This window comes from Periophthalmus magnuspinnatus, chromosome 21 (assembly GCF_009829125.3).
Source record: "Periophthalmus magnuspinnatus isolate fPerMag1 chromosome 21, fPerMag1.2.pri, whole genome shotgun sequence".
Taxonomy (NCBI): Eukaryota; Metazoa; Chordata; class Actinopteri; order Gobiiformes; family Gobiidae; genus Periophthalmus; species Periophthalmus magnuspinnatus.
In genome coordinates, this window is record NC_047146.1 from 8,156,776 (window position 1) to 8,175,605 (window position 18,830).

Genomic DNA, 18,830 nt, shown 5'->3' on the forward strand with positions numbered 1-18,830 from the left:
GGCTTACAGTATTGTCAAACTAAATTTACACAGTAGTTTTGATTTGCGTGTATCATACAATGTTCATATTTTAGTTCTTAATATTGTCTTCCAGTTGAAGCTCACCACTGCACTGCATGATAACATCAGATAGGTGTAAAGTATTGCCAGAACATCAATAATCACAAAAATATTTTCATTTTTGCCCACGCTAGCACTTAAAAGCAACAGTTTTATTTCAGGAGTGTAAGGTCATAAGTATTTCTTACAAATATTTCTTCAGCCCTGACATTTTGGTCATAGTTGACTCCTAATCATTTGTGTATATTTCCCATTAAAAGACTGGCTGCTGGAGTGTCTCATCACAGTCTGCAGTTACGACACCCTGAAAGCAGAGCAGACAAAAGGTCCGGGAGTCTAGTTTTTCTTTCACGCCACTTGAACTACAATATGCTGAAAGCTCGCTATGGAAATTACAGCCAGCTTTGCCAAAAAAGTGTCGCTGTCTGAAGCTTTAAGCTCCAGTGGGCTCCAGGCTTCACTATTGATGAATGGATGTCTTGTAAAGTCCAGGACTGCACAGAGGCACTTGACTTGACATGTAAAGGAGAAAGTTTCATGCTGGTATGTATTTGACTTTGGGCTGGTTTAATCAGGTTTGGGACTGGCACAAAGAGTATCCTGTATGACAGGAAACAACGAGATAATCATAGAAAAAAATAATTCTAGTTACTGAGATTATGTTAATATTATGCAGATGTTGAACAGTTAAAATAACAAGGCAAATTCCTCAGATGAATTTCATTGTGTTTGGAACTGCTATTTTTTACATGCTAATTAAAGACTGCAATCATAATGATTTCAAATTAAAGAAAATGAATTCATCTCATTTAAAATAAGCCCTTGTTTATTGTTTTAGGAAATTTAAAGCAGCACAATGATTTGTTGTGACAGACCCTACGTCAGGGGTTAAGAAAGCACAGCTTGTGTTAATCTGTCATCAAAATTAAATGTTCAAACTTTTTTAATGGGATCTAATGGGATCTAGTTATAAGCAGCAGAGAAGAAATTCTATTCAAAACTTGCAGACATATTCGTATTTATACAGTTTCTACATTACATGTGTAGCCTTCCAGTCACCCTGCTGATCAGATAGAACTATATATTTACCACAGCCCTGTGTTTGGTTGGTTGCAGAGTTGTTGCCCTCCATACTAGACTTTCATTTATTTATCCTGCTCTTCCTTAATATTTGTTGAGTCATGCCCTGAGCAGCTTTATGGGGCCCATGGCAGATTTATGGTGGTCAGAACGTGCAGGGAGAAAAGAGTGGTCGCTCCCTCATGGCAAGTGTGAGACAGAAAGAGATGGGATCCAGTGGCCGGTGAATAGGCAGTAAAATGGGAGCTGTAAGCAGAAAGATAAATCTGCAACACTGCTGGGAAACACAGCCCCACTTTATCTCCCCAGCCGCTGCAAAACCCAGAGCTTCTCAAGGCAGCCGCCATCTTCGGCTCAGCGCTACACAACAACAGGCATAAATAAAACACACCTTATATAAAGGCAGATGCGCAGTACTAGGCTTACAAGCAAATACAACCAACCTGTACACAACCTGCTCCCAACAAGGCCGGTACACAGCGGGAGGGTAAATCAAAAACAAAATGTATTTTATCCATTTTGTAAAAACATAATTTTACACATTGACTGTTGGAAAACCTGGCTCACAGGACATTGATACAGAATGTGCACTCTGAGTTTAACACATTATCAGTCTGCAACAGCTCTATGAAAGCAATCCCCAAAACGCAGAACATCATGACAAATATTTGAATCTGATTGGTTGAAGCGTCAAAACAGCAGATCAAAAACTCAACTTTAGTTACATCCAGTTGAGAGAGAAAAGCACAGATGTCTTTCTTGTCCATGAATGCACAAAGCACTTACCTTCTGCACATTCTTCACAAACTAAACAGTTCATATTTTTTCTAAAATAGGCTGAAGTACATTGCCATGTTTGTTTTGGTTTACTCAGGAGCTTCACCTTTAGTTTCTATGTAAACCTCAGTGCTGTTCTGTGATTGGTCTGCCCACTACTGGGCAACTTTGAACGTTACAGTGGAAGTATCTCAGAATTCTTGTGATTTTGTGAACAACTATCATGAGACTCAATCTTGCTGTGCAAAGCTATTCAACAACATCTATTTTGCTGCTAATTCACTTCAATGATGACAGAAATGAGTTTGGTTATAGAAGGGAGCTTTAGATGACGGTAGACTGCTCCTCCTGAGTAATGTGAATGAGAAACTTGTATCTTGGGTTGGGACAAAAGGAGTCATTATCTTTAGCTTTGGATTGAATTATAAAGATTGTCATGTCCTTAACTGCATCTTTTAAAAAGTTGTGACTCTGTATATTTCAGATTTGTGATTTTTGCAAAAAGAAAAAAATAAGAGATGGTATAGCAGCGGCCTGGGACGAGACAGAGACAAATGACAGTCTAATGGAGGCAGCCATATCAGAGACACTGGTCTTATCTGAGGGTCCTCTGCCCACCGCGCCTTTGGTCGTCCTGTCACTTCTTACCAAAGAGCCACGATCCCACATTGTCAGTCAAAACCACTACTGCCTCTTTGCTGCTGTCGCTCTTACAAAGTCCCACGGCCCATAGGGAGCCCTCCTCAGAAATGTGCAGGAATGCTAAAAGCAACTAATCCTATTAAACAGAACTAAAGAAGAACTTTTGGGGGTTTACTGTGGCTTAACAAAGCTTTTAACTTTGTGTTGCCATTGTTTTGATGTTGGTAAATGTTAATCGTCTTTTTACCCTTTTGTGTGTTTCTTCTAGTTTTTGTGCTTAATCATTTGCCTGTAATATAAGACTCAAGACTAGACACAACTTTAAACTGAAGTACCATCCTATTCTTGTAGTTCCTTTTTATTCCCCACAGAGTATATTATATAAGATTTTATTTTCTTATGACAGAATCAGATCACTGCACTATCTACATCTAATAATGAAGAATTCCATCCATTACAAACCTGGAAATAAGAGCTGTAAGTAAAAGTGTCACAGAGATTTACTAGCAGTCCACCCGTGCTTCACTTCTCTGAGTGAAAATGGCCGTTCTAATCCAAAGATTCATGCATGTAAATACTCACAAGGTGCCAGCAGGTTTGTGAGAGTTAGATAAATACACACTTCCTGTTTTGTGGTTTAAAAATAGGGTAATATAACGTTAAGACATCCTGTTGTGAGTCCTGACACTCTTTTAATATTGTTTAAAGTATAGTCCACTTCTGTACTTGCACGGCGATGCTCGGACACTCATTTCGCAGCCTGGACAGTCTATCTCTTGCTCCAGTGTGACCGAAAATGCTGACGTTTCAAAATTCCCCGCTGTTTCTGCAATGTTTTTTGACAAGCTCAGACAAATTGACAATGTGGAAATTGCCTTGAAAAGACTACATTTGTACCTCTTTATTTGTTACCTCTGATACTCAATCCGGTAATGCCTCTCTGTCGGACACCAAACTGTGACAAGTTGTTTTCATTTCCATGGGATTGCTCGTGTCAGCAGATCCTTGGTACATTCAGGAGATTTGTTGGTCTCAATCTGGGTAAAGACTGAGGGAAATAGAGCTGACCCAAGCCTTATTTCGGAGCTGTGTGTTTCCCAATTTTAAAGTACCACTATTCAAAATAATATTACTCAGGTTGAAGTAAAGTTTGCAACAAAATGATTAAATGCAATGCGCTCTATGCAGTACCATTACGGCTATTAACTTTTTTATTAATTCAAATAAGTACTATTGCGGACCAAATTCAACAAATAGAAAGAAATGGTAATAGTTGTATCTCACTTTTTGCCTTGTAGAAAGTTGGTGGGCCTTATTCATGTAAGGAAGAATCCGTATATCTTAGGTTATGTGATCACAGACTGTATAAGAAGTGAACTAAGGGAGTGTGAGTCACCCATAGTATTCGGCTCCAGTCAAATGAAGCTCATCGAGGCAGTTTTACGGGCAAATTTTGGGCTGAGTTTCATATTTGGAATTCCTACCACGAGTATCATTTTGAGGCACCACTGGTTTAGCAGGAAGCGGACACTTACCAACCCTGGCAATCAAATCTGTTGCTAATGCTAGCGGGAAGGACCTCGGGGAAAGAAGGCGTCTGATTTTGCTGTTATTAATATTCATATCTTGATTTTACGGGCACAATAGTGAAATAAAAATACCAGGATCATGTAGCGTGGGTTAATACGGACGTTTTAAGACCAAAATGACAAGGCTCACTGCAGCAGTTATGGAGAAATGGGTGATAATTTTCCAATGTAAAGTGAATCGGAGCCAGAGTCAATGGAGCCAGAAGTGCCCATGATCACTTCCTATTTGGAACGCGGTGGCTTGCAGGTTAGCTAGGTCCATTTATATATATACAGCCTAGGCTTGGGATGAGATCAAGTTTCAGTGCGAGGGCGGTCCACCTTGCAAAGCTGTGCACAAGTTTAAAAAAAATACATGGCGTGTTAACGGGTTTGTGAGATTTAGAACCATTTAGAACAGTGATTAGCTTTGTTTTTCTTGCCCTAAGGTTCTACTGGACAGGACAGCTTAAGTATGAAATGAGGAGACAGAGGATAGAGACATTCAGTAAATGGTCAGAGCTCGGACGTGAACCCATGACACTGAGATGGAAACAACCAGCTATGTGCCCGTAGTTTAGACCAGGCTTTTCACGGTTTGAGGACAGAAACAGGTAAACTATCTTTGTTCAACCAGTGATTGTGTGCCTTATATTTTGGCTACACAGGCTTGGTATCCAGCATTAAAAGTCTGTTCTCAAAGGTCACACTGCAGACATGCTGAATCACCAATCATATATTTGTCTTCATTGCATTTAGCTCCGGCCTCCGCAGCACAATGCCCATATGTTAAGTAACTCAGCTCGAGCTCCATGCTAGCGGGCCGCGACAGCCAAACAAAGCTAAATGTTTAAGTGTGTGAACGGTTGTCATTAATCACGCAGTCTGGAGCTGAGAGCGCGAGTCTGGCCCTATGATAAATGAACCGGGGGCGCCTCTGCACACGCCTAACAGGGAATCAGCGAATAAGCCAAGAGGACTGTACAGGAGAATAAAAGGGAGGAGAGAGAGGGAACGAGAGAGGGAACGAGAGAGGGAGAGAGACACGTAGCTGTTTATTTCTACCACAGCATTAGTCACCAAACTGAGTCGTCCAAGAGAAGGTGTGAATGTTTAATACATGCAAGATGGATTTTGTTCTCCTCCTCCGAAGGCCGCTGATGCCCAAGCGCTCTGTTAGACTCTGCAGTTTTAGTGAGGTTATTTTTTATCAGCAGCAGCCTTACAGCCGATTCAGCACAGGAAGCGGCTGGGGAGAGGGAGAGCTGTCTGACTGGCTTCTCAGCATGTCCAATCAGTTAGTTCAACTATTAACCATGGATTCTTTTTACTTTTGCTCTCTTTTCTCTGTGATGGAAGGAGTACAGTACAGCTGCGCACCGCAAAGCAAAAACAGCATTGTGTCAGCGTGAACTTTTTACTTGACATGTGCTCCATTTGTATTTAATTGGGAAAGGAATCTGTGTAGTTCCTCCCCCTCACAAACACTCGGCAAGTCACTGCAAGAAGCTATTGTTTTCCACTGTTCTATGGCTGCCACCTTCGCATACAGATACATAAACAAGTAATAAGAAATGTCAGACCAGACATTTTGAAGGCCCTGTGAAGCCTACAGTATACTCCAGGAGAAGGCTGTGTGTGTAAATCATTGCTACCCATAGGTTATGTTAAGGTTAAGGTACTTACATGACACAGATAAGATCATCAAGTGGTCCGCTCTGTATATAATTTACAAACGTTTAAGAAGAATTCCTGGACTGACAATTAACTATTCATTAACAAAGAACATTTAACATTAACATTTTTGCCTAGTTTTTGGTGAATTTTGTAAATATAGGCTGTTCTGGTTGGATACAGGGAGTAAATAAGACATACGTCATGTTAACTCCATCACTGTTACCTAGCAACCATAAGACGTATTAGTTATGATTAGACAAATACAAATAGATAACAACACCGCTATTTTGTTAACCTGTCAAAAAAATGTCTTTCTTGCTCGTAAATTGTCTCCATTTTGGATGTTTGGATGATCCACAGCTAAAGAAAAATGTTATTCTGTAAACTAGACAAACGTTTTAGAGAGAAGATGTTCCGCTTCTTCAGTTCTTGTCAGATTACTGCTGGACACTGCCTTATATTTGTCTGAAGGGAGAAGCTAACTACAAGGAAAATAACACACCTATTTGTTTGTGTTTTTTGGCGAGGTCTGTTGAACTACACTAAATGTGAACTGTGCCTGAGTCATATTTTCCATAACCGTTCACACCCCTAATGGGTGCTCTCACACCTATTAGCATACTGGCTATCACCCTGCTTCGATTTAGGTCTGAGGATGGAGTTATAAATAGAAGATATTGATGTCTAAGGCCCCATTCTTGTCCTCTTTCCTAACCTAAATTACCTCTTTAACTCCCCTCTCAAATCATTTCAATTTTTTTGGCTAAGATCTGTACCTCATCATCTTCAAAGGAGTGGTTAGTGGCTTTGAGACGGAGATGCACCGCAGACTGGGGTCCCGAGCTGCTCTCACGACATCGTTGGTACATTTTCTTATGCTGTGGCTGTTTTGTTTCTCGAATATAACACATTTTGGACGGTATTTTCAGTGGTGATGACATTGACGTATTCCATCTTAGAACAACTTCCTATATTTTTGTACTTTTATTCAACTTTTTATTCCCATGAACTGCAAATTGCCACTTATCTGTTGATGGGAATAAACTCGTACTAAAAAACAAAAGCTAAAAAACTAAAAAACATAAAACACTTCTGCATTTGACCCATCCATCAGTGCAGCCAGGGCAAGCCGTTAGCACTGTATATGTGACATCTATCCGCTTTCATGTCAAATACAATGTCGACCCAGGGCCAAAGTCCGATTTTAATGGCTGGGGAATGTGTTGAAAGCATGTTATTAGGCGTGAGCTGTCAAGTCGTCCATCTCACTGATCTTTATGTACCTTAGACAAAAGCCTGACAATTGACCACATGCTTTTTGGCAGCTACAAACTCCTGCGCGCTCGCCTAGTCCAGTGTCTTCCCCCATTAGCCTGCCTGTTAACGCGCTAACATTTCCCCAGTACTTTGAGCCGCGGGTTAGCACTAAAGAGAGATGATTTAGATAATGGCAGCTTTAGCCTGGCTTGTGTCTGAAGCTCACCCTCGCTGACAGGTAATCAAAGGGAAGAAGCGCCCCAGTCATCCCTGCATCACTCTGATTTTAACACAAGTAGGGCAGACGCGAGGAAGAGGAGGCTGACACAATGAAGGCTTCACAAACTGCCCTGTCATGCTCTTCACCCAGCCACTGCCACGTTGGCTTGGTCATGCTGTTAACAACCTCCGACAGGAATAGACTCGGATCCAAAGCAACTTGTCAACACTATGAATATAAAAGTTATTGTTCAGTTAATTAGTTAGTAAACCTCGACTTGACCAGGACTGCATTAGACATAAAGTGGGCTAAACTAGGCCCAGAGCAGGACAAATGTGAATGCATCCCCACAGTTATGTACACATATTCCTAGCTCTTTTCCTAGGTTTCAAAGGTTGCATCATTAGTTGCACCCAAACAAAAACAAAAAAAATCCACAAATGGTGAAGCTTATATGGCTTAAAGTCCATTCAGTTGTCAACAATTACGTCTTTGGGGTTGAATAATAGCACCACTTTCTGAAGCTATAGTGAAAAAAAGATTGTTACGTTTGCTGATTTGTGCTGACAGAATAGACAGAGTAGAACTTTGTGCCAGTTTGTATTTCATGTGGATAGGCCCAGTCATTACAGAGATATTAACCATAATAAACCAATCTGACAGTTGAACAGTAAATTTGGACCTGTTCTCCTGCTCAATTTTAAACTATAGAGGTTATGCACTGACATAATTTTATTTGAAAAATGCCCCTCCACTTTCTGAGTGGCACGGAGACAGATCTATGGGCGGCACAACAGATAAAATGTGTTTCTTTGCTTTTTTGGCCTAATTTTTGTCCATGAAGTGATGTGTCTGTGTCTGATCCAAAGTTTGTATCAGTGATGAATGTGAGTGTAGTCTGCTTTATCTCTGTTGTTTAGCTAAATGTTAACTGGTTTTCTATTAGGCCGAGGTACAAACTCAGGTACAAACTAAATATTTAACAGAGTTGCAGACTTTTATATTTGTTTTTAAGTTGTAGCAGATCTTTCATGTTTTAGATGTGTTTTGAGCTGGTCATTACTTGCCAATAGTTGCATTTTCATCACTTAAATGCTAAATATTGCATGTAGAACTTTTAATTTGCATAAAAGTTTATTCGCTCGCTTCAGGTTGATTTTGATTGAAGCACAGAACAGTTGAAGCACATTTTAGAAGTTGGAAATGCATTTAGCCGCACTAACTCACACAGCAAATATAACAGACAACATATGTGCACAAAATCTTCCAGAGCAGCAAGTTAGTTGCACCACACAATTTTTGAGGTTCAAGGTAAAAACAAACATTGGCCAACTCATGACTTGCCCAGAGACACATAGGCGCGTCTAATCTTCATTAGTAGAGTAACTCAGGGAAAGTTTAAGTCTGTCTGTGCAGTAGTTTGGCAAACACTGAGGCAGCAGTCTTTAGTCTTATGGTAAAACATGTCTATTGCATTATTATGAATGTTAGAATGTTGTCATGTCACGTGAATGCTCAAATTGATGCTGAGTCCACCTAATTCCAAACTGGGGCAATATATATCACACTCAAGCAAAAGCATTGCACAGAAAAGTGGCTAAACGGTTAGGGACAGTAAAAGGATGCAGCAGACAATGGAGGTAGCGGGGAGCTGTGGTGCTGGAGTGACATGCATGAACAGCAAAGCGAGCAAGGGAAAAGACAGCTTTGCCATTCACTTTGAAGCCTGCTCCACTTCTGTCTGTCTTATGTAAGAGAAAAACTAAGAAAAACAAGTGCCAAAAACCAGACAGGGCCGAAAGGAACAAACAGGCGGTGCTTATGTTCCCAAACTTAAATACTGTATAGCTGTAATGTTCCTGTCACAGTGGGCTAGTGTTGTCATGACACTAATCAACAACAATGAGCATATGACATCATGGAGGAAATATATATTCATTTTGGTTGCTTTATACAGTTTTAAATGTGGGAGTGATTGTATTCCACTTGTTTCCTCAACATTTGTTTTGAGGAGTAAGAAACATAAACATATCTCCGTCGAGGTTTCTGCCCTATCCCACACTCACTAGTTTGTTTAGTCTAATTCATCTATCCATCCATTTTTTTCCGCTTATCCAGGAGCAGGAGCAACACTCCCAGACTTTCCTCCCCCTAGACACTTCTTTCAGCTCTTCCGGTGGGACCCCAAGGCGTTCCCAGGCCAGCTGAGAGACAGTCCAGGGCAAGGGCAAGGTGGGTTAAGCGTCTTGCTCAACTAATGATGTTTATGTTGAGAGCGGGATTTGAACCGCCAACCTTCGGATCAGTGGACAAACACTCTATTGTCGCCCCAGTGTGTCCTGAGTCTTTCCTAGCATCTCCTTCCAGTGGGACATGCACAGAACACCTCCCCAGGGAGGTGTCCAGGAGGCATCTGGAACAGATTTCCGATCCTCCTCAGCCTTCTCTAGATGTGGAGGAGCAGCGGCTCTACTCCGGTACTACTTGACCGATAAATCAAGAGCTTTGCCTTCCACCTAATCTCCTTCTTCACCACAAAAGTCTGATACAGCGCCGCTGCACCTGTCAATCTCACGCTCCATCCTTCATTCACTCGTGAACAAAACCCCGAGATACTTGAACTCCTCCACTTGAAGCAGAGACTCTCCACCCATCTATTTAGTTTAATCCCTTCTATATTCTCACAATTTTCATATATTCCACGAAAGCTAATCATTTGATGATATCTTGACCCCTTAGCTGGATGTTTTATCCTTGGCCTTAATCTCAAAGCTCTGATGAAAGAAAATGATAAAAGTCAGCATTTTTTAAGGGGACATGACAGGCAAACTTGACACTTTTGAGCTTTTAATGTTATATCATGGTAATTGAATAAAGAGCACCTAGAGAGGCACTACTGATGCAAATAAGATGTGTTTGTCAAATCAGTGGCATTATTGTAAGTTCTAAAACATGAATTACCTGTGCAGAGGTATTCAAAGGCATTAGCCTTTTCAATAATGCATGATATTACCCCACTATCACAAACTATATGCAACTAAAACATAGCCTCCTCAAACATTACCATTTTCTCAAACTTAACATTAGTAGAAGCAAGTCGTATTTTGTCATATTTTGTCATTATGGATTGATGACCAAAAGTTTTCCAGAGTAAATTAAGGAGGTAAGTCCATTCTAGGCTCACCAGTCCAGTGGAACTGCTCATATGCAGTTCATTAGCCTGCACAGACCCCTCACCCCCCAGTGTGGCACTCCACATCACACCTTCATCGTGGCTGGCCTCTGCTCGCTCCCGTGTTCTTTTTTATGACAATCAATCTTCATGATGTCACCGCAGTCGCCCACAGCAGCCAGTGTTGCTATGGAGATGAGTGGATGTGTGCCGAAGTGCAGCCGCAGGGAGAGCTGAGGCGTGGACGTGCACGTGTGGGTGGGTGTGCGTGTGTGTACGCGTGTATGTTGTGCACGGCTCATCTTTAATTGCCATCTGCAATCTGCATCCCAAACATAGTCAGTAATTCGAGAAGCCCAGCGTGGGGTAAATAGCCGAGACTCATTTACAAGTACTTTCTCCCCGACTGTCTCTCTCCTACGCTCCCCTGCTTCCTCATCTTTCTCCAGCCCACAAACAAATCAACACTTTGCTTGACCCGTACTTTTGTTGCCATTGCTCTAACCTTCATGCACTGAAGCTGTCCAGTGCTAATGTACATCAAATTAAATAGCTTGAAAATATATGAATCTGAAACATTTTTCACTCTACAATTTACTCAGTGTGGAAGGGCTCAGGGCTATTTTCGCCTCCCTCTTAACTTCCCTCTTTCCTTCCGCTTGTAACTGCAGCCTCCATCTCCTGAAGTGTGTTATTTGTATTAAACAATGGCAGGCATTTTAACTAGCAGCTTTACTTTCCTTAATCACTACCTTCTGTGGTAATAATTACTCCTTTGAAACAAAAGGGAAGAACTGCAGCTTTTCAAGGCACAGTGCAGCTGGGGCCGGGACAAGCCCTCTGATGCAGATTTATGTAAAGAGCTGATCATGTGCTCTGCAGACCTCCGCAGCGCTGATTGTTTGTTCAGAAAAAGAAAAAATCTAAAACAAATCACTGATTGAATCAGTACGTGTTCGCACAACCAAAACAACTTTTATTGTACAACAGCATTTCTTATTAGAGGAGAAACACAAGGTGGTTGCTCCTTGATGATCCTGTGCGTACTGTTCAGTGTCCCACATTGTCATTGTCAAAAGGTGAGAATGTTAACAAAATTAAGCAATTATTTACTGACTGAAGATTTGAAGGATCGTTACATAATAATCAAATTAGAAAATGCACACTTGTGAATAGTAAAACAATTACCCTTTTGTGTTGAATTTTCTGGCAATAAAAAAAAAGTTTTGGATACTCGCCCCTCTCTTATTTTAGGACTCCAGCGCTCTAATAATGGAGCTACTTAAATACCGTGCTAATAGTATGCCCTTTTCAACTCAGGAGACAAAGCCCAACCAAGCCCACAGTGCTGACGCGTTATTCTACTGTAGTAATCGGCCCCGTTCTCTTAGAGCCATTGCCTTTCTGATCGCATGCAGTCTTCTATTAGAGATAACAGGACCTTTGGAGTGTTGGCAGTTCCACGTGTGACCTTTGCGGGTGAAGCCGACTGCAAACAGCTGTGAATTGAGTGGAGCATAATGCAGGTCTAAAGTGGGCACCTTGATCAGGCTCAGTCAGGGACAGCCTTCACAGTCTTTGTTCTGATGTGGAAAATGAAAAAATTAGTCACCTTTACATATGCTCCAGTGTGCTCGGGCTTACACAGACTGTACTGACCTCGCCTTGTATTCTCTGCTTTCTGCTGTTTCACAAAAGTAATCTGTCACTTTCGCTATGTCGCGCCGTTCCTCCTCATCACCGTTCTTTTGCCGCTCATTGGTTTTGGATTTAAGCTTCTATTTTCCTGCATCACTTCCATTTATAGCTCTTATTCCTTTTCTTCTTTCTCTCAGTGTGTTTTACTAGGCACACTGATGCGATACCCTCCTCATCAGATACTGGGTAATGTCTTGAGTACGTCTGAGAAGGTTTAAGAAATATTATAGACACCACTGTTAACTTGCAGGGCCATAGTGGTTGGAACAATTGCACACACCTAAAGATCAACATCTCGATCCTTTTGACTGTCAAATCAACAAAATTTCAAATGCACGCTACATTACAATGATATTACTGGATTGACAGCTATTGTACTGATCTTTACAATAAAACCAAACAACCAACACTGTCAAAACATTACACTACAGTAGAGGAAATAGCCTGTTCCTACTGCCAAATCACGGTTTATGTCTACCATGTGCTGGGTCAAATACGGGGCTGTATTCACATTCATAGGGCAGGTGCACAACAGCTTTCTTCCACGTGATTGTTTTGGGTTTCATGTAATTTGGCCAGAAAATTGGCAATTTCAAACGATTTTGAATTTGTAGGTCTTTGGGGAAAATCCATTCTGGGCTTCATGTCATCCTGCAATTAGCCATTTGGGAAACTGGCAAAGAGGTGAAGGGTGCCGTCCATCATCCAGCTGTTATAATGGAGCTGCGGTGTATAGGCCAATCAAAAAATACGAATTTGAAAAAAGGCAAATAAAGGTACAATGTGAATTACCAGCTCCTGATTTAAATCTGATTTTTCCATTGTCCTGGGAGCACGGTTATTTATGGTTTTGGGGGTTTTGCTGGGATCTGTCTACCCAGGTATCCCCGCTGTCTTTAATCTCATCGCACGCAGCTATGACAATATTTCCTCTAGTTCTAAAAGTGGTGTAATCCCTCATTCCTCTAGGAGCGGTCCAAGGTAGAAAAGGTTTAAAAGGTTGTCATCTGGACTTTTTGGAACAAAGGCAGGGCAGTTTCAATTGAAAACTTAGCGTGTTTTAAATCCTAATGTCTCAAACCAGACCCATCAGACTTAAAAAACGGTGTCCAGATGACTACCTTTTGAAACTTTTCCAGCTTATGCCAATATTTAGTCTTCAAACAGGTCTTATTTTAGCGTGTCTTATGAGGATAGATAACTGCGCTGTGGTTTGGGCCCTTTCTTATTAGCCAGTCTTGAAACACAGAATGCAAAATTGTATTCTTCACGTAGTCACTCATTCCCACCTGTACCCGCTGTATTCCCAATCCATGTACCTGCAAATAAACACATGGATTTTGAGTGTGATTGTTTCTGCTTCTGGATGTCCTATTGTACAACCGTGCGTGTGTGTGTGCGTGTGTGTGTGTGCTGCGGAAAAGGACCGAATGGTAATGATATCCTACAGCAGAAGTTCCAGCCGCACCGCTATAATCATTTCTACAGGATTAAGACATGACCCACATCGGCCCAACATATTAGTATTCGGAGGGAGAAGCACGCGGCGCAGGGATCCAAACAGCAGCTCACAGGATGGAAGGAAGAAGGAATAACGTGGGAAAGAAATCTGGTGGAGGTAAACATCCCCCGAGCTGCTGCAGACCCCTCCACAATGCATGGAATCCTGGGTGGTTTTGAGGCCAGGTGTTGTGTCAAAGAGACTGCTTTTGAACTGGGAAAGAAGATATTGTGAAGGTACTGTTAAGAAATAGTCAAGTAAAAATACTGAGTAGAGATAAAATACACTGATCCTCACCTGTTAAACTGAAACTATGCGCTTCCAGACTGTTCTAGAGTGTAGTTGTTGTAGATACAGGTCCGTCAACAGAAATTTCGGGACTTGGAGCAAGAACTCTGGGCCCCCTTTAATTTAATATAAATAAAATTAAATAGAATAGAAAGGTCCAATTCTGGGCTCCTAAAACCCTGTGGCCCGGGAAAAATACAAGCTAATTTGAGACAAAACTTGGCTATTCTTGGGTGTTGTGCGTTCAAACACAGAAGTCACTCTTTTCTCTGTTCTTATGAAGAAAACGGATGGATCAAGACAACTCAAAAGCATCTTGACATTTCTACAGATTTATCAGCACTTCAGATTGTCACCGGTGCAATTGAAGACTTGATAGCGCAACATCTTGTCGTAATTATAAAGTTTAACAAACAGCTTTTCAGTGGGCCCCTGTTCGGATCTTTGATTTGCATTTGTGGTGGGTGTGAGCATGCGGCAGATGGGAAATAAAGACAACACTGAGCTACTGGCCCACTCAGTGTGCCCCAGAGAAGCCAGAGTGCATCATTTGGAAATACATTTGTTTTACTTTCCCTGTCGTCACTGTGATTCATTTTAACACAGGTAGTAATGTAAGATGTACTACAGTAAACAAGGTGTGTGTGCGTAATGTGTTTTAATGATGAATATTCACTTTACCGCATGGCTTTTAAATAGGTGTGACATTTGGATGTAAAAAGAACATTTCACAGAACATTGGATTGCGTAATTGTCGTGAGAAGATAGTTACTGTTTTATATCGTCTGATCTGCGTTGATTTGTGTAAGTACATATACATTTGTTGTATTGGTAAAAAGACATCACAGGTTTTTTTAAGTGTATTTAGTATGAAATGATCACATATGCTCATGATTTTATGTTTTATTTATTGTAAACCATTCCTATTCAAAGTCTTTCCTCTTCGGATGTACATGTACTTGTTTCTTTGTGCAAAAAATGAAAGTTGCTATTGACATATATGAATCCTAGCTGTATAAGTCCATTTTTTAAAATAATTTTCTGAGCACTTAAGTCTCAAATGCACAAAGTTATCAAACATGCATGAGACCATTGAAATACAACTTTGAGTAGCCGTGCGATGAGGGAGCACTGCAAAAACATGGTGAAACGCTCATATAAGTCGATTATACATCATCATTTCCACCTTTTAAGCTAACTTATGTCCAGTTAGAGTCTGAATTTTCCTTTTACTGTGGATCGTACCTGGACAACTGAGGGATTACACAGACATCTTTAAAGCTAAGTTGTTTCTGATGAGTTTAGCGCTGCTTAAAATGTCGGGAAAACACGTAATTAACCTGATATTTGTTAATTAGTGAATCGTTTCTTGGTCTTCCAGTCACATGGCCATTCACACCTGTCCATTACATAACACTGCTTATTAATACAGGAGACGTGTGCCCACTTTAATTGAAGCATATCAGAAAACATTTGAGAGATTTGACACGCCAAAGCACCTCCTCAAAGACTAATGGCTGTGAGAAGGTTCATCTGTGGCGCGCATGTGATTGATTCTTGTGTACATTTTGCAAGTGGATCTCAGGGCCACTTGCCTTTGAAATGAATTACATAGACTCAGTGGTAATACCTGCCTCTTTATGCAATCAATTAGAGTCCGGCATACAGCGCTGCGTCTGTTGTCACACTCAGAATAATGGCTTCCCCCGAGCCCAATGGAGCGTGGGTAAACCAGGCTTAGTGTATATTTTAGTGACGCGACGCTACTTATTCATCATTTAAAGATTGCCTATTGTGATAGCTGTGTGTTTTGGTTGGAGCGTGAGGGTGATTTTAGATGCAGATGTTGTTGTTTTTTTCCTGATTCTATGCTTATGCTGCACTCTGCACGCCCGCTCAGCATAAAACACATAATAGGTTTTCTCATGCGTAAATGCGTGTGATTCATATAGTCTTTCACTCATAGGATTAAACACAAAAATGTCATATTTGTATACAGAGTCAGTGTAAGCAGTCATGCAGATGCACTTCTGATTTTCATTTGGGGTGCAGATTTGAAAGGTGTTTTTTTTTTTCTCTCTCTCTCTCAGCTGGTGGGGAAATTCGTTGAAAACTAGGTGAACTTTGCACAGTTTGTATAGTAACCGAAGCCTCAGTTGTATTCTTTTGTTGTAATGATCCTCTGGGACAAAAAACAGGTTTGATTTGACTCGTGTGTGTCTCTTAGATTTCTCTGCTACATCTATAAGGATATAAAGCCACACTGATGCAGTATTAATTAATGAAAGGAGGGATAAAGACAACCCGCCCCTGTTGTATTCTGAAATATCACCACTAGATGCTGCCTGCATGACTGTTGTCTGATCGTGTTTAGCCTGTACAAAGGATAGATGAGGGGAAGGGGGAGGGGTTAATAGGTGAGGGGAGGGACTGACACGTGAGGGGAGGGGTCAGGTGATGGGAGGGGCTAACAGCTTTCACATTTGCTATCTACTGCTAACAAAAAATCTAATAAAGTTACAGATGGGAGGGTTCAGAACATTTGAATGAGAACATTATCTTGGCAGTAAAGACACCGAGCTTAAACACTGAGCTACGATAATTTGTCTCGTGGCCCTCACAGTAGTGGTAGATTCATAATGCATTTCTATTCATAGGTTTTATCCTCCTGTTTAAAGGCAGCATCTCGAGCACTTTTCAGCATTTGAAAGATTTAACGTTTTGTATAAAAACTAAACACATTACCGAGGCGATGGTAATCATCACTCTGAAACCTATGGATATTTTCACAAGTGCAAAGTAACTCTTCTTCTTCTTCTACCCGTAAACTAAACTACATTTGGGTGGGTATGTGCTATAGGCAGCTTGGGGAATTATTGTTTCAGCAGCTTGCGTCAGGAAGGGCATCTGTAGTATCCATCTATTTGTTTTCTTCCGCTTATCCGGGGTTGGATCGTGGGAGCAGCACTTTAAGCAGGGACTTCCAGACTTCCCTCAAACAGACACTTCTTCCAGCTCCTGTAGTGGGACCCCAAGGCGTTCCCAGGCCCGCCGAGACACAAGGAAAGAAGATCCTGTTGCTGTACTGGTCCTCATGAACAAAATGAGACAATAAACTATTCGAGCTTACCGCAGAAGGGCCTGTCACACTGTACCAATGTTAGATTATGAAATGATGTCCACAGTGACAGAACTTTGAGTCACTGAAGAGGATTTGTGACATGTGTGCTCCTGTACAGTGTATTCTATGCAAATCCACACACAAATCAAAGGCAATGGTGTCGTTCTCACAGGAAATCATTGGTGGTAATTAACATCCTGTGGCTTTCCGTTCTCTGCGCTGTGATTGGTTGGGAGTTGATCCACAATCCCAGTGCAGGCAGAGGTACCGCAGGGATGTCATCAGGCTGTGTTAGTGTGTAAACATTTGTGTCCTCCCCAGTGTCTCCATGTCCCCATGTCCCCAGCTCAAGTCATTTGTCAGCTTCTGTTTGGATCTATCAACATGGCGGGCTCCCACTGTTCACAGCCTGATGTGAGCGTGCCGTGGAGATGCTCGGACCTGCACTTACCGATCAAGAATGAAAAAATAAAAAAACATTAAGATGTATGTTGGGTACAAAAGAAACAAAAAATAAAAAGCCTTTCTCCTCAGGATGTTAAAATATGTGTTGGAGATAAAAGAGAATTTGTAAATGAATTCCTTAGATGTGTTATTCTCCAGATAGACCGTGTGCGTTAGAGCGCCAAGTACGTGCAAAACTCCAGAGGCTGAGCACAAAAAAATGTGTGCGGATTCTAGTTAGATCAAATGAAACATACATGTAGATTCACACTGGATCAGGGTACCTTTCAGAAAAAAAAAAGACCGACTGCATTCGAATTACTCCACACTAAAACACATCATTGGCTTTCATGACCCTGCACATAAAACACTACAAATGTAATGTTTTATCCATATTTTGCCATAGCCACTTAAAATTTCAATATGGTTTTCTTTGCACTTTATGTAAAAATGATTGTTAATGCACTGCGGTGTGTAAATATGCTATACTGGGAAGCAAACGAGCCAGGTAGAACAAACAGGTGGAACATATGGCATTTTCATTGTATTATTATTAGCACAGCGAATGGACTGACAGAGCTACTGATGTGATGTGTCAACTGAGAGAGTAATTGTTGCCACTAGCAACAAGAACAATTGTTGGTTCAAGCAACATAATAAATGATCTTCCACCACCATCAGATTATGATCCCACGGTTTTTATTTGCACATCTGCATAGGCCTGTCACCATAATTGCCATATCGACTTGTGTGCAGTTTCTTTGAAATAGTGGGGACATTTTCGCCATGTTATGTAAAAAGGTAAGATTTCAGCTGTAAATAGTCTTTCTGCGGATAACTATTGGTTCAGTCTGTTATGTATTTGTTGTAGCTCAGGCCTTTTAATGATACTGTGTATGTGTCTGTGGTATGCATTAGTTTTGAATTATCGTTTATCGCAATACGGCTCGAAGAAACCTTAACCTTAGATGTGATTGAAGACTTAAATGTATTTATGATGAGATATGGGTGATTTATTTGCAAGATTTCCTTTGATTTTAGCTTTTCTTTATAGTTTGACATCGGAGTACAGTTTCGACATCGCTTAGGGGTCAACATTTGAATGAATTTGTGAGTCAATGCCCCCCACAAAGTTCGTGGAAATATAAAAGAAAGTGGCAGTTTGAAATGCTCGTAGTAAGTTAACTTGAACTTTTTGTCATCTTTGAATCTCAACTCTTTGTCCTAAATACTAGCACTTTTCTCTTACTTTTCGTCTTCTTTTGTCATTTTTCCGGCCGGTTGCGCTTATTTCCCCGTTGGACTGTATTTCTGCCGAGGCCAAA

General features: G+C 41.0%; 1 protein-coding gene across 4 annotated transcripts in view; it reads left to right on the plus strand.

Annotated features, from left to right (window-relative positions):
• The window catches only part of il1rapl1a (interleukin 1 receptor accessory protein-like 1a), a 215,128-nt gene that overhangs the window by 163,877 nt on the left and 32,421 nt on the right, over positions 1 to 18,830 (plus strand). The window lies entirely within an intron of this gene.